Source organism: Bos indicus, chromosome 18 (assembly GCF_029378745.1).
Source record: "Bos indicus isolate NIAB-ARS_2022 breed Sahiwal x Tharparkar chromosome 18, NIAB-ARS_B.indTharparkar_mat_pri_1.0, whole genome shotgun sequence".
Classification (NCBI taxonomy): domain Eukaryota; kingdom Metazoa; phylum Chordata; class Mammalia; order Artiodactyla; family Bovidae; genus Bos; species Bos indicus.
The window spans coordinates 17,407,687-17,424,220 of NC_091777.1; positions in this window are offsets into that span (position 1 = coordinate 17,407,687).

Below are 16,534 nucleotides of genomic sequence, written 5' to 3' on the forward strand. Positions count from 1 at the left end.
TTGTGTCCAAGTTCCTATCAATAGGAAATCATTTTAGATGGGAAGTTTTTATGCAAGTGCCCCTGAGAACACAAAACTTTCGGCTTGAAAGTGAGAGGCACACAGTTATTAATATCTTTAGGTACTAATGCAAGCTGTTAATTTCCAGCTTCCCCCAACAAATCTGTAGACTGTGTCTGTTGATACTTCTGTTCTCAACCTAGTACCTGCTTTTTGTGGCTACTCTCTTCCTCCAGGACCATTAGCACAGTGTTTCTTGAGGTTGGGAAAGTAAAAAACCACGTGTTCTTAACCGCAAGCTATACTACTAATATGCTGGTCCCCAAAGCCCAAAAGTCACTTGAAGAACTTGGGTGAATTATATAGGCCCCTGCAGTAATTTCTTCAACAATAAATTCTGACAGGTTCTGTTATACATTGCTTGGTCGGGCTTGGAGTTTACTGAGTGAAGACATTTTTTATTCATTCTTCAACACAGTGTTGGGTTCTAGGAGTACAGAGCCACTAGTCCTACATTCATGTAAATATTATCTAGTGGGGAACATAAAACATCAGTCTTACAAATCTATGACTACAACTGAGGAAAATGTTACCAAAAAGGGGGTGGTAGACGGTCCCTGGTGCTAAGAAGGTATGTAACAGGCCAGGTATATGACAGGTGACTAAGTAAAGAACTTAAGGATTAGAAGGAATTAACCAGTTAGAATTGGACATGGAGCAATGGAATGGTTCCAAATTGGGAAAGGAGTATGTCAAGGCTGTATATTGTCACCTTGTTCATTTAACAAGTACATCATACGAAATGCTGGACTGGGTAAAGCACAAGCTGCAATCAAATTGCAATTGCAGGGAGAGATTTCAATAACCTCAGATATGCAGATAACACCACCCTTATGGCAGAAAGCAAAGAGGAACTGAAGAGCCTCTTGATGAAAGTGAAAGAGGAGAGTGAAAAAGATGGCTTAAAACTCAACATTCAAAATGCGAAGATCATGGCATCCACTCCCAACACTTCATGGCAAATAGATGGGGAAACAGTGACAGACTTTATTTTCTTGGGCTCCAATATCACTGCAGATGGTGACTGCAGCCATGAAATTAAAAGACACTTGCTCCTTGGAAGAAAAGCTATGACAAACTTAGACAGCAGAGACATTAACTTTACTGACAAAGGTCCGTGTTACGGTTTTTCTAGTAGTCATGTATGGATGTGAGAATTGGACCATAAAGAAAGCTGAGCACTGAAGCATTGATGCTTTTGAACTGTGGTGTTGGAGAAGACTCTTAAGAGTCCCTTGGACTGCAAGGAGATCAAATCAGTCAATCCTAAAGGAAATCAGTCCTGAATATTCATTGGAAGGACTGATCCTGAAGCTGGAACTCCAATACTTTGGCCACCTGATGCAAAGAACGGACTCATTGGAAAAGACCCTGATACTAGGAAAGATTGAAGGTGGGAGGAGAAGGGGATAACGAGGATGAGACAGTTGGATGGCATCACTGACTCGATGGATACGAGTTTGAGCAAGCTCTGGGAGTTGGTGATGGACTGGGAAGCCTGACTGCAGTCCATGGGGTCGCAAAGAGTCAGACATGATGGCTGAGTGACTGAACTGAACTGAACCAGTTGGGGGTTGGGGGTGACTTACTGGAAAGTGCAGGACTTGAAAAAGATGAAAGGCATTTCAGGTGAAAGTGAGTTAGTTGCTCAGTCGTGTCCGATTTTGCCACCCCATGGACTGTATGTAGCTCACTAGGCTCCTCTGTCCATGGAATTCTCCAGGCAAGAATACTGAAGTAGGTAGCCATTTCCTTCTTCAGGGAATCTTCCCAACCCAGGGATTGAACTTGGTCTCCTGCATCGCAAGCAGGTTCTTCACTATCTGAGCCACCAGTGAAGCCCTATTTCAGAAGAAAACCTTGCCCAATTCCTAGAATGGAAAACAACTCCACTGCAAATTTTTTTCTGGGGGGTAAGAGAAGGAACTGGGGGCACAAGTTACAGGTAAGTGGTGTAAACAGTGATGCTGAAAAAGTCAATGAAATTCAGAGACTGCTGGGTTTTGTGGGCCAAGGTGCCCAAATTATGTAATGGACAGCACTTCTCAAGCTAGTGAGGCCAAGAAAGGATTCATTACTCGGGAATAAACTTGGAACTGAGCCTCAGCTAGAAGATAGGAGGAGGAAAATGAAAAATCCTTCCAAACTGAGGTCAGATATGGAAGGGACAATCACAAAAGGAAAATGTGTGTCTAAGTCACAGTGTGACGGGGAGGTAGAGTTTGGCTAAAACTGGCCAAAATGAGCAAAGGGTGACCAGAGAAAACACTTGGGTCCAGGCAAGAAATAAAGGCCTGAACCAAAGAGCTAGCAACAGACATGTTGAGAGTCTTGGAGAGACAATTGGATCTAGAGAGCAATCAGGTGGATTTAGGGAGGGTAGGATGTGGAGATCAAAGAGCTGAGGCTGGTGATAATGACAAAAATATAGTAGGAAGAGTTTTTGTTGTTATTTAGTCACTAAGTTGTGTCTGACTCTCTTGTGACCTGATAGACTGTACTAGTGACCATCTTAAGCATCTACTCTGTTTCAGTCACATGCATTACCTCATTACCCCTCACAAAAACTCCATAAAGCAATACCATTAGCATCCCCATTTGATATATGAGGCAACCGAGGCATGAAGAGGTCAAATAACTTGCCTAAGGTCACAGAGCTACTAAGTGGCAGAGGCAGGATTCAAACCCCAAGCCCTTCTTCCATGCTCTGCTCTAAAGCCTATCCTGAGATTTTTAGCTTGGTAAATGGTGATGGACAGGGAGGAAACAAAGAAAAATAAATTCTTGTTTTGGAGGTCTTAGGTTTGAAGTACCTGGGGAATGTGCAGAAAGAAGCTGGAAATAGAAGCCCAGGACTTAGGAAGGAGGTTGTGGGTCATTCCCCACAGGCCTGGCCCTGCCTCACCCCACCCTATCTTAGCCCACCCCTGTTTAGGGTGGAGCAGAGATGTGTGTTCTAGCAGATTTTCTGGAGTCACAGAGAACAGAGCCTAGTAGGGGAATTAATGAGGAAAACCCAGGTTTTTTTTTTTTTTCACCAGTCATTTTGAGGTTTGTCAATTTCAATTCAATTAAGGCAAAACTGGACATTACAAGATGGAATATGGTACATACTTTTAAGATAGAATTCAATAAACTAAAAAAGATAAGTATGAATGAAACACTATTCAGCCATAAAAAAGAAATAATGTCATTGTAGCAACATGGATGGACTGTAAGCCTACCAGGCTCCTCCGTCCATGGGATTTTCCAGGGAAGAGTACTGGAGTGGGGTGCCATTTCCTTCTCCAGGGGATCTTCCCGACCTAGGGATCGAACCCCGATCTCCTGCATTTGGCAGGTGCTTTACCCTCTGAGCCACCAGGGCTCAGCAACATGGATGGCCCTAGAGATTATCATGGTAAGCCAAGAAAGAAAGAAAGAAAATACCATATGATATCACTTAAGTGTGGAATCTGAAATATGACGCAAATGAACTTATCAAGGAAACAGACTCACAGACATAGAAAACAGACTTGTGGTTGCCAAGGGGGAGGGATGGATTGGGAGTTTGGAATTAGCAAGTACAAACTATTACATATAGAATGGATAAACAACAAAGTCCTATTTTTAGCACAGAGAACTATATCCAACATCCTATAATAAACCATAATAGAAAATAATGTGAAAAAGTATATATATATATATATATATATATATATATATACTGAATCACTTTGCGATACAGCAAAAATTAACACAACATTGTAAATCAACTATACTTCAATAAAATGAATTTTTAAAAGATGAAATGAGGAAGGCTTCCCAAATGACCCACAGGTAAGGAATCAGCTGGCCAATGCAGGAGATGCAAGAGACACGAGCTCAATCCCTGGGTCAGGAAGATCCCCTGGAGTAGGAAATGGCACCCCACTCCAGTAATCTTGCCTGGGAAGTTCCATGGACAGAGGAGCCTGGCAAGCAACAGCCCAAGGGGCTGCGCAGAGTCATACATGACTGAGTGACTGAGCAAACATGGAATGATGTAAGCCAGTGGGACACAATTCTCTCTACCTTTGCAAAAGCTACCTCTTTATAAAGAGAGCTGAGAGCATTGGTCTCAAAGAAAACCTGGTATTTTCTTAGAAGGGAGAGCAGAGAGACTCCCAGATTCCCTCAGTTTTTAAACTTTACCTTCCTCTCCCATTGAGATTCGATTTGTGTCTCATCAGAGTCTGAAGAGCATTCTACCTTTCTTTAATTTTTAGAGGTAGACATGAAACAAACATATGGTACATACAAATGTGTAGATAGGCTTACCATATAGTGACATCACAGCTTACCAGAGTTAGGGTTTAAACTCTGCCCATTAAAAAAAAGTAAGTATAATCAAAATTATCCTTGAAAATCCTTTGAATTGCCCATAAGTTACAGTGCATATTGTTTTGTGGCAATCAAAATTCCAAACATCATGCTTTGCCAAAATCAAATTTTGGCCCCTCATATCCCTGTCCCTTCTCCCTGTTAGACCATTATTCAACAGCATTTTGCCCATCCAAAAATGACACTATAATACCTTTGGCCCCGTGCTGGAGTACCTTATAAATCTGTGGATTCTTTTAACCTGCAGGAGTGCCCAGGACAAAGTGTTGCCTGAAGACGCCACAACTCACTCACGAAGTGTCAGAAGCAACTTCTGTTTCTGGAATTCTTGAACTTCATTTTCTTGGCTAGGTTGGTACCTGCTCTCCTATAGAAAAGTTGAAACTACTGCTTCCTTCTCTCCTTTCCCTTTTATACAAAACTAGCTCATGAGAATAATTTCATCCCCACTAATTTCATCTAGATTCGGGAGGGGCTTAATCTGGTTTAGTTCATTCCTACTGAGGGTATGAATGGCTGACAGATATGGGTGGGACATGAACGCGCTATTAAAGTTTTAAACATTGGAAGGAAATTAGCTCCACTGTGAAGTAACTACACATCCTTTTCTCAATAGGGAGTCAACTCTGCTTCCATGACAGTTAATCTAAAGAAAAGCATTTCTATAAATTCTAAAGCCAACCCAAATAGTCCTCTACTTGATAGGATTTCAGGATGAGTGCCAAATATTTTCAGGCCAGATGGGGAAAATATTTCAGCCTACCTAGTCCCCTTGAATCACATCAAATGGCAATTTCCTCTGCTCCAAAGGAATGTAAAGTGCTAATCCTGTAGGTGACCCATAATAAAGACTTTAGTGATAGGAAATGATGTGACTTTCTTCTTTGCTAATCATGAATAAAGCAGACACTGATCATAGTATCTAGATTTGGGGATCTTATATAAATTCACAGTAACTTGACATTTAATATAGGTCTGAGACCAACTTATTGACATCTTCTCAAAAAGAACTATTCTTTCCATGATGTCTGGTGAGATTTTACCAAGAGATGAAGTAGGAGCAAGTGGAATAAGTAGAAAGTGTTTTGACTGACTGCATTAGTCCATGATTTTTAATAACTGAGTCATGTTCAAAATTGGATATCATTATTTCTTTCACATGGAAATTTGCCAAAAATCCATACATATACATATTCTTTCTCCCACATTCTCTTGTATGACTGTTTTAAACTGTTCTATGGATTAAGAGCACTCAGGCGCACCTGTGTAAATCTTTGGCACACCAATGTTCTTAAGAAATATGAATTCAAATTTTATAATAATAATATATATATTTTCTAGTTTTTGTTTTTTTGGAAACACCACTCAACTGGCAGGATCTTAGTTCCCTGACCAGGGATCCAATCCAGGCCCCTGGCAGTGCAAGCGCCGAGTCCTAACCACCAGATGGCCAGGGAATTCCTCTGCTGCTGCTGCTAAGTCGCTTCAGTAGTGTCCGACTCTGTGTGACCCCATAGACGGCAGCCCACCAGGCTTCCCCGTCCCTGGGATTCTCCAGGCAAGAACACTGGAGTGGGTTGGAATTTCCTTCTCCAATGCATGAAAGTGAAGAGTGAAAGTGAAGTCGCTCAGTTGTGTCCGACTCAGCGACCCCCATGGACTGCAGCCTACCAGGCTCCTCCGTACATGGGATTTTCCAGGCAAGAGTACTGGAGTGGGGTGCCATCGCCTTCTCCAGGGAAGTCCTCAGTTATACGAAATTCCCAACTCATTATTGCCCCTCCAATACAACAATACAATGCAACAGTACCTTTCCAGATGCTCCCCCGAAAGCTCAAAGCCTTAGCCTCAACTTAGCATCACCTTCTCCTCTCCCAGTCACCAGTCATTTTTCCAAAGTACAAATCCTGCCATTGTTAAGTCCCTTTCCTGCTCCTGCTCTAACTGATAGCTTTCTGTATGGGCCTCTGAAATCCACAAGTTTTTGGAAGGTCTGTTTCTCAAACTCCTCCTCCATCAAGCCTCTACTAGTTCACTGACTCACTTGATGAATGTGCTAGTGCTATTCAAGGCACACTGGCTGCCCTCCATACAGTCAAAGCAACTTGTCCTTTGCACGATTACATGTGATTCCAGATAACACCATAAGAATTGGCAAAACCAGTTAAGACAATACACTTCATTTCTAAGTGTCTAATGTCAATACAATTATTTTTGTACAGATTGGTTCACAAGGCCAAAAGCATCATTCCCGGATCACTGATGGGCTGTGTTTGTTTCCAGGCAATCATAGATATCTTTTGCCCAGGAAACTATTGCTATTAATATCTTCTCTTACGTTAGCTCGTTAATACCCATTTATCATTCAACCAACATGGATAGCTCTGAAGACATATTAGCATTCCCTTCCAAGCTGAGCTCTGCCGCGAGCCAAACCAGGAGCCTTTCTTGGCTTGAAACAGGCAAGCATGCCTCCCTAGTACTAGATTCCTATCAGCTTTGAGAAGGGAAGCAGGTCCCAACATGTCAGACATGTCTAACGCAAAGCAGAAACAATGTTTTCTTTATCAGACACACCTGTTGACAGTCAGTGCCTGTGTGGGGGTGGTGAATGTATTAAACAGCATCCAAAACAAATTCTAACAAACCAGGTGGAGAAGAAATTGGAGCTACAACATAAATACCCCAAAACATGGTAGGGACTAACTGCCGAAAGGTCCTCAGTGATCAGGAAGTGCATTCATCCACAACTTTTTCCCTTAATCTCTTTCTTTACAAAAAATGTTATGTGCTAGGCACTAAATTTTGCAAGAAGCAGGAAAATCATTTAGGTCTTTAAGTACCTGGCAGTCTGTGGGGATGAGTGGTATTAAGAATAATTACTTTCCAGATATCAGTCGTACATCAATGAAATGCAGTTAGTGTCCATCCCATCCAGACCTCTTGATACAATCCCTGCCTCCCCTGACCTCCCAATACACACATACTTATTTCCACAGATCCAAATCTTTTCTTTATAGTCACCAGAAGTTAGACTTTTTAAAACGCCTGTGTTGATTTCCTGTTCTGTGCTAAGGAATACACTAGGCCTTTCTTTTACAGGGAGGGGCACAGCACAGTCACCATTGTGTCCCTATCGAGGCCTCGCACAATGCCATAGAGAGCTCTCAACATTTTTGCTGAGCAAATGAGTAAATACTAGACAAGAACCATGTCCTAAAACCTTGGCTGTCTAGGAAATCTGTTTACGATTTTTAGTTCATATGTTTTCGTTCCTTGTTAGAAGACATTTGTTCCTTCTTTCTTGGAAGAACTAGCATTTATTGGACTCCTAACGTGCTTGAATTTACAGGTTAGTTACTTTAAAGCTAACAACATATATGAAGGGCTTATCATATGGATATGCTAAGTCACTTCAGTCGTGGCCGACTCTGGGCAACCCCATAGACGGCAGCCCACCAGGCTCCCCCGTCCCTGGGATTCTCCAGGCAATAACACTGGAGTGGAGTGCCATTGCCTTCTCCGATCATATGGATAAGGAAACTGAAATACAGAGGAAAAGTAACTTTTCCAAGGGTACCTAATAATAACGAGTGAAGTGAAAGCTGACAATCAGGCCCACCTGGCTCCAAGGCCTTCACTCTTTGCCTGTGTATTTCAACAAAGGTACATTGATCTTCAAGTATTTACACATGAATTCTTCTCCAGAGCTCTGAGGTCTTTTATGAGAATTTTTAAATTCAGCATTTTCATTTGAATAATTGTAGAAGAATTAGTAAAGGTATACATTATATTATCCGAACAACTACCTACAACTCTCTATGTTAATTGAAAAATTAAGGCATATTATAACATTAAGGTGTGGGGTGATTACTGGAAACACTATAGTTGACAAGAACTGTTAGGATATGGCTAATGATGGGGTGAAGGAGAGGGAGAAGGATTTTCATTTGAATTATTTTTAATCACCTATATTGCTTGACTTTTATAATTTTTTCTTTTTTTGGCCAAGCTGAGTGGCTTGCAGGAACTTAATTCCCCGATCAATAATTGAACCTGGGGCCACAGCAGTGAAAGCTGGACTGCCAGAAAAGTCCCTACTTTTATAATTAAAAACAGTAAAGTCAATAAAAGTCTTTAAGGACAAAGTCTCTGAGGTTTAGGCTTGAGTACTAGATTAGTGACCCCAGGCAAGTAATCTAACTTTTTGCGTCCAAGTTTCCTTATCTTTAGTTAACAGAACCCCTCTTCTAGGGTGAGTGTGAAAATTATCCATGGTAAACATTTAGAACAGAGCCTGACTTGACAGGAAAAAAAAAAACCAGAAGGGGTCCGGCAGATGGAGGCTGTAGTAGATAGAATAATGATCCCCCAAATGCAACAATCTCCCCCCCTCCCCCGCCCCGGCCCTGTAATGTTGGGAGGGGAACTTTGCAGGTATGATGGAGTTAAGGATCTTGAGATAACGAGATTATCCTAGGTATGATTGAGTTAAGGGTCTTGAGATGAGGAGATTATCCTGGACTGTCCGGGGCATCCTGTGTAATCACAGGGTCTTCTAAAGAAAGAGGCAAGCAGGAAAGTCTGATAAAAGGAGGTGTGAGGAGGGAAGCAGTGATCAGGGTGAGCCAGGAAATGCAAACGGCCTCCAGAAGGCTGGAAATGCAAGGAAGCGGATCCTCCTCTGGATCCGCCAGAAGGAACTAGCCCTTCCAGCACCTTGACTTTAGCCCAGAGAGACTGATTTTAGACTGCTGACATCGGAACTGTAAGAGACTACATTGCTGTTTTAAGTCATTGCATTTGTGGTCATTTGTTGCAGCAACAATAGCAATACAGACACAAAAGGAAGTCTAAGACCTTAGTCAGTGTGGGTTGAAAGAGAGGCGAGGGTCCACTGAGGATGGTGCTCTTTTGAATATCACAGAACCTCTGGAAACAAAGCAAAGGCATCCCTGGGCAAATCTGCCAACAGAGCGAAGGCAGGAGAATGTTGCCTCGTGCTGATGTTAAGATGGAAAAGGCCATCCAAGCACATGGAACTCCATGTTTACATGCATTCAGTCTCACAGCCTTGGAATCCCTGAATCCATTGAGAGAAAGCAAGTGCGTGTCTGCTGATAAACTGTCCCTGCACGTTTGAACACTTGATTCCTAGTAACTGTCTCTTTGGTAGGCAATAAGAAACAGCTTCTCACAGCTCATGTCTTAATCAACAGAAACACTGATTAATCAGGTTGATTTTTCCAGCACGTGTGTATGCAAATTATAGAAACATTTCTTCTCTTTCTCCTTCTCCCCTCCTTTTAATAAAAATGTAGCCCTCAAAGATATCCTGGAAAAAGCACTCAGGCTTAAAACATTACAGCTTTAATGAGCCAAGAATTCTATTTTTTCCCTATTACACAGAACAATAATTCTTAACAGCTTAAATTTTTAAAGCATTTCACAAGCATTTAATTAATCCTCTCCACTGCCAGAGAGAAGGAAACTGATATTCATAGTATCTCATCCTGACATCCTTTAATTTGGCAAAACTTCCACTGGCTTCAAGAAAGCATCGGTGCCACTCAGGTTATTTGGGTCACTGTTGTTTATTCAGTTCTCCTCACCTGTTGAAACCTGGTCATTGGAGCTGTTTAAATCGTCATCTCATGAGGGCTAGATGGGGTAGGGGGAGCTGCTTTGAGCTTGGAAGAGAAATGGCAGTGATTCCCTCAGAGAAATGACAAAGCTCGTCCGTACGGAACCTGCGAGATGGGTCTCGTGATGAAGGCCCTTTGCCAGTGCATCAGAGCCTGATTCACTCCGGAGAACTGGGGCACGGTGATGCTATCGGACGCCCTTCTCAGCCCTGGGCTCCCTGGAGGCCCAGGACAATCAGCAATTGAATTGCTCTGGGCTCTTTGCTTAACCTCTCGGATGTGTGGGAAGCTCTAGGAAGCCCTACTTTTCTCTCTTTTCAGACCTACTTCCTGAAGGTTTCACTGATACAGACTAGCCTCGCAGCCTCACAGACCTAACGCCACTCTCCACCTGCCAGCCGTGCCCCGAGGGTGTGGCCTTGCCACCAGACCTGCTCCACTGACTGCAACTGGATGAGCTAATCCCTTCCACTCCATTATGCCAGCAACACAGTGGCCAAAATAATGTCAAATCCCATTTTCAATTCAAAGAAGCAAAATTCAATAAATGCTTCCTGAGTGCCTGTTTTGTGCCAGGCACTGCCCAATCCTAGCTAGATAAAGTCCCAGGCCCTTAACAACCTTGATTTTAAGTCAGATAAACAGTCAAATGACTATAATACAAGTACAGTAATGAAGGTGCCTGCAGGCTCTTACCAAGAGAAGAGGGCATGAAAAGAAGGGGCAGAAGGGGGAAAATAACATCTATGGGGGGTGGGGGAGGAGGCACTGGAGGGCTTTTAACAGATGGTATTTAATGTGGCTCTCATAGGATATGATTTTCATGAGCATGATGGGAAGAGATGATACGATAAAATAAGAACTGTATATTTGGTCTCTGTTCCTGACAGAGGCCCCTGTGTTCCAGACCATTCCATTTCTCCTCCTGTGTACCCCTCCATCTGGCTGTTCTTTTGTATCCTTCATCACACCCTTTATAATAAACTGATAATGGGAAGTAAGGGCTTCCCTGGTGGCTCCGTGGTAAAGAATCTGCCAATGTAGGAGATGCGGGTACAATCCCTGGGTCTAAAAGTTCCCTTGGAGCAGGAAATGGCAACCCACTCCAGTATCCTTGCCTAGGAAGTCCCATGGACAGAGGAACCTGGCCAAGAACAGTGTTATGATGGGGTTGAACATCCAGCTGGTGTCTGGAGAATTGATCTAGTTGTTGCCGTGGGAAAATCCCACACTTTTGATGTCAGAAGTACTGTGAATAAAAATGACTCAGAGAGGGTATTTGAAAACAAAGGACTTGGGAAGGTTCAGGGTATGTGGGAGACAGAAGCCTGGCCTAGCTGGGTCTTGGAGGAGATGGAACTGGACAGCTAGGTTGAACCAGGTCTTTGTGGGCCATAAACTTTTATTGATGTGTTTCCCCAATTTAGATTATTCTTGCACCACTGTCAGAATATTCTCCAGATCCACATATCATCTCTACTCTTCTTTACTTCGTACTATTCTTGTTAATTCACCATTTATTGTTTAAATGTAATGAACACTCTGTACCAGGGGTCAGCAAATGGCCCCACAGACCACATCTAGCCCATTATCTGTTCTTATATGGCCCATCGGCTAAGAATAGATTTTACTTTTTAAAATGGTTGGAAAACATGGAAAGAAGAAGAATATTTAATGGCATGTAAAAATTGTGTGTTTAGTTGCTCGGTGATGTATGACTCATTGCAACTGTAGCCCTCTGGCTCCACTGTCCATGGGATTCTCAAGGCAAGAATGCTGCAGTGGGTGGCCATGTCCTCCTCCGAGGGATCTTCCCCACCCAGGGACTGAACCCTGCAACTCTTCTGAGTTGCAGACAGATTCTTTACCACCTTCTAAGCCACCAGGGAAGCCCATGTAAAAATTATATTAATCCACATTTCAGTGTCCATTAAAGGATTTTTTGGACACACCTATCCCCAGACATTTATATGTGGTCCATAGCTGCTTTCGTGCTATCACAACAGAATTGAGTAGTTGTGACATAGACCATACATGGCCCACCTAGGCTAAAATATTTAATCTCTGGCCCTTTACAGAAAAGGTTTGCTAACCTCTGCTACTGCTGGCTCTATAGTAAATATATGCATTTGAAAATGCTGTCACTTGTCATAATGAAAAGCGACTGGAACAAATAATTAAACAATAAAAGTAACACCAGAGATGCACAGTCAGTTAACACCTTGGGAAAACACTGACTTGCTGAGCAAATAGTTTGCAGCAGGCGCTTTTTGCTAATGTCTTTAAATGGGACGGTAATGACTGAAGCTACAGGTAGCTCCTGGTTTCACTTGAATAAGAATAAAAGCTTTATGTATATTATCTTATTTAATCCTCAAGATTGTTGTTGCTCATTCATGTCCAACACTTTGCAACCCCATGGACTGCAGCACGCCAGGCTTTCCAGTCCTTCACCATCTCCCAGAGTCTGCTCAAACTCATGTCCATTGAATCGGAGATGCCATCCAACCATCTCATCCTCTGTCTTCCCCTTCTCCTCCTGCCCTCAATCTTTCCCAACATCAGGTCTTTTCAAATGAGTTGGCTCTTCGCATCAGGTGGCCAAAGTATTGGAGCTTCAGCATCAGTCCTTCCAGTGAATACTCAGGGTTGATTTCCTTTAGGATTGACTGGTCAGGACAGCTGATTGGAAGTAATGCTATTCGCCTTTGGAGATAAGAAAACACAGGCTTATAGAGGTGAGGCTCCTTGCCCAGGGTCACATTATTAGTAAGTGACACATTCAGGATTTCATCTCAGGTCTTCATCTCAAGAGGTCAAGCCTATTGTAGGTTAAACATTAAAGCACCATAATCTCTCACATTGTGAGACCCTGGGATGCCCCGCTGAAAGTCCGTAACCAGGAGGAGCCCTTCAAAGTTCTGAGGCAGAGAGTAACATAATCAGAGCCCTGCTGTTCAAGGATTAGTCCAGGCATGCTCAGCAGGAAGGAGTGGACTGGGTTCTCCGGAGATAGAAAGACCAGTTCATAGACTCTCATAGTAGATTAGTAACACTGTCGTGATGGTGAATCCAAGGGGCTTAGTGGCAAAATGGACATGTGAGTTGAGGGAGAGGGGAGAGTCAGAGTCCCTGGAATCTTGATGATAACAGGATGATAAGCAGATTGGGAGACGGAGGCTAAATGCAGACAGGACATGCTAAGCAGCCTCTGGGGTATCCAGTTGGACAGGAGAAATTTGGGACTGGAACTTGAGAGAAGCATATGCTCTGGGGTATCATCTACCTACAAGGGATAGTTAAAACCATGGGCGATAGTGAGTTTCAAGGACAAGAGTGTACGGAGAAACAAAAGGGCATTAGGGAATGTTAATGTTCAGGGAAAGGAAGGAGGAAGAAGAGTCAGCAGAAGAGAGAGATAAAGAGAGAAGATGGGGGTGGGGGGCGCTAGTGAGGGGCTAGATCACAGAACTGGCGGGATGGTGACTAGGACAAAGGGATTTATAAGAATGCTATGGTTCTGTGTACTTCTGTGACAGAGAAAATAGGAGAGGCTGCAGAGAGAGAAAATGGTGAAAGATTCAGACCCAAGAGACGCAAAAGCCGATGGTTAAAAAAAATTAGCATCTGGTATTGAGCTGTATGAGCTGCTTGTAGGCTGGGTTTTAGAGATTTTGGAGATTAATTCTTTGTCAGTTGCTTTGTTTGCTATTGTTCTCTCCCATTCTGAAGGCTGCCTTTTCACATGCTTATAGTTTCCTTCATTGTGGAAAAATTTCTAAGTTTAATTAGGTCCCCTTTGTTTATGTTTGCTTTTATTTCCATTACTCTGGGAGGTGGGTCATAGAGGATCTTGCTATGATTTATGTCAGAGAGTGTTCTGCCTATGTTTTCCTCTAGGAGTTTTATAGTTTCTGGTCTTACATTTAGATCTTTAATCCATTTTGAGTTTATTTTTGTGTATGGTGTTAGAAAGTGTTCGAAGAATACATTTGAGTCAGTTCTAATGAGGTGGATGAAACTGGAGCCTATTATACCAGACTTTTGGACTATGTAGGAGAAGGCAAAGGTGGGATGATATGAGAGAAGAGCATTGAAATAGGTGTATTACCATATATAAAATAGATGACCTGTGCAAGTTCAGTGCCTGAAGCAGGACACTCAAAGTCGGTGCCCTGGGACAACCCAGAGGGATGGGGTGGGGAGGGAGGTGGGGAGCACTCAGGATGGGAGGTGATTCATGTTGATGTATGTCAAAAACCATCACAACATTGTGAAGTAATTATTCTCCAATTAAAATAAATTAATTAATCAACAAATTTTTAAAAAGAATGCTGCTGCTGCTGCTAGGTCGCATCAGTCATGTCCGACTCTGTGCCACCCCATAGATGGCAGCCCACCAGGCTCCTCTGTCCCTGGGATTCTCCAGGCAAGAACACTGGAGTGGGTTGCCATTTCCTTCTCCAGCAACAAAAAAAATAGCATCTGCCAATCCCAAACTCCCAATGCAACGTTCTCTTAGACCCCTCCCCCTTGACAACCGGCCTGTTCTCTGTGCCCGTGTCTGTGGCTGTTTCACAGACAAGTTCGTTTGTGTCATATTTTAGATTCCCACATACAAACGATATTATATGGTATTTGTCTTTCTCTTTCTCACTTAGTCTGATCATCTCTAGGTCCCTCTATATTGCTGCAAATGGCATTGGTTCATTTTTTTATAGCTGTGTTCCATTGTATATATGTACCACATCTTTATCCGTTCACCTGTCATGGACATTTACGTGGTTCCCATGTCTTGGCTGTTGTGAATAGTGCTTGAACATTGGGTTGCATGTATCTTTTTTCTTTTGGATAAATGACACGATTTTACTATATAACACAGGAAACTATATTCAACATCTGTGATAAACCATAAATGAAAAAAAATAAGAAAAAGAATGCATATATATGCATATACATATATATATATGTATATTTGAAAAAGAATGTGTGTATGTGTGCATATATATATATATATATATACCCGCCTGCCAGTGCAAGAGATGTAAGAAACGTGGGTTCAGTCCCTAGGTCACAAACATCCTCTGGAGGAGGGCATGGCAATCCACGCTAGTATTCTTGCCTGGAGAGTCTTATGGGCGGAGGAGCCTGGCAGGCTATGGTCCATAGGGTCACAAAGAGTTGGACACTACTGAAGTGACTTAGCACACACACACACATATAATATAACCGAGTCACTTTGCTGTATAGCAGAAATTAACACAACATTGTAAGTGAACTATACTTCAATAAAAAAAAAAAAAAACAAGGAGGGAGATTAATCTTTGCAAGGAAGCAAGACCCATCTTGGTCATTGTAATGCTTTAAAAATGTATCCATAAATATACCTTCTTTTAAAAGATAGAGCTTAATCCCCCAACCCTTCAGGGTGAGTTGGACTTGGTGACTCATTTCTTACAAATAAAACAGAAGTCACTTTCAAGAGAGGTCAAAAAAAGGCATTTTGCCTTCCTTCTTGCTCTTTTTCTTTAGGATCACTTGCTCTAGGAGATCCAACCACTTTGCTGTGAAAACACTCAAGCTACCCTCTAGAGGAGTCCACATGGTGAGCAACCAAGGCTGAGGCCTTCAGCCAATAGCCTTGTGAATAGGCTGTCTTGGAATGACTCTCCAGCCCCAGTCAAGCCTTCAGAATGCCGGCAACCCCGGTCAGTCAACAGCTTTACTGCAACTTCACAAGACTCTGAATTCGAATCACCAAGCTAAGCCATTCCCAAACTCCTGATCCACAGAAACAGTTTAATAATCTATGCTTGTTTAGGGCTTCCCTGATAGCTCAGTTGGTAAAGAATCTGCCTGCAGTGCAGGAGACCTGGGTTCAATCCCTGGGTTGGGAGGAGCCCCTGGAGAAGGGAAAGGCTACCCACTCCAGTATTCTGGCCTAGGGAAGTCCATGGACTGTATAGTCCATGGGGTTGCAAAGAGTTGGACATGACTGAGCCACTTTCACTTTTCTTTCCTGTTTTAAGCTGCTAAATTTGGGATAATTTAATATACATCAACAGGTAGCTAATAAAGTCAACAATAAGAGCCTCCTGGCCTGAAACCACTAGGATTTCCCCCTTCCTATAGCTTAGAAACTTAAAACATAAAACAACCTCAAGCACTCCTCATCTAGTTCTCCAGAGTGGGGAAGGATTGATGGTACAGAGTACACAAATACCCCTGTTTCCAAATTCTGCACATGAAGTGAAACATCTCTGCCCGGCCACACAGCCCTTCCTTCTCAATGCATTTGTTCATCCACCCATCCAACAAATATCAGTTAAGCACCTACTCCATCTAGGCACTGGCAAAACAGCACTGAGAAAGGCAAACCTATTCTCTGGAGCTTGCATCTTAATGGGGTAAGTAGTGATAATACGAGCAAGCACGTAATAATTTCAGACAGCATGAGATGTTGTGGA